Source organism: Frankliniella occidentalis, unplaced genomic scaffold (assembly GCF_000697945.3).
Source record: "Frankliniella occidentalis isolate FOCC.00 unplaced genomic scaffold, Focc_3.1 Scaffold174, whole genome shotgun sequence".
NCBI classification, from domain to species: domain Eukaryota; kingdom Metazoa; phylum Arthropoda; class Insecta; order Thysanoptera; family Thripidae; genus Frankliniella; species Frankliniella occidentalis.
This window is the reverse complement of record NW_026267300.1, coordinates 136,812-137,470: the sequence shown is the minus strand read 5'-3', so window position 1 is coordinate 137,470 and position 659 is coordinate 136,812. Positions and strand designations below refer to the sequence as shown.

General features: G+C 51.1%; 1 protein-coding gene across 2 annotated transcripts in view; it reads left to right on the top strand.

Annotated features, from left to right (window-relative positions):
- The window catches only part of LOC113201864 (protein fork head-like), a 221,846-nt gene that overhangs the window by 139,919 nt on the left and 81,268 nt on the right, over positions 1 to 659 (top strand). The gene's annotated exons all lie outside the window — the stretch shown is intronic.

The following is a 659-nucleotide window of genomic DNA, read 5'->3' as shown; positions in this document are numbered from 1 at the left end:
TGTTGTACTTCCTTCCCCATTTGTCAATTTAACTGAACTGCTGCATGCAGAGTCTGTGCCAAAGCCGCTATCATTTAGCGATGAGTTGATTGTTTCGGAGATCTCTTTTTTTAAGATAACAGTTCGAATAGTGCATATGTTTCGTAGGACAAGAGTAACATTTTATTGCACTTATACCAAGGTGGTGATGGTCACCCTCGCGGTGCGTCACACCGGTCCCCACGAGAGGCGCCATGGCCCTGCCGCGGCACGCTGCTGACTGAACAGATAAGGTCCTCACATCGGGATGCTGCCGCCAGTGATAAGGTCCTCACATCGGGATGCTGCCGCTAGTGATAAGGTCCTCACATCGGGATGCTGCCGCTAGTGATAAGAGATGCTGCCGCTAGTGATAAGGTCCCGCCCGGGCGCCCCGAGCCGGTGAAGCCCCGGGGACGCGCGATAATAAACAGGCCCCTGTTTTTATTCCGTCACCACACCTTTATTTGCCCTCCAAAAACCGCCTGCTTTTTTTTTCTCCTTTTTTACATTATTTTATCAGATATGTTTGTTTTGCGTCCCTAGCCGCCGATACACGGCAATACGACCCTAATAAAAGCGCGCCTGTGATGCTTCAATTAGGGGCCCCACCCTAATGAAGAGGGCAGGCTCTGTGCGTG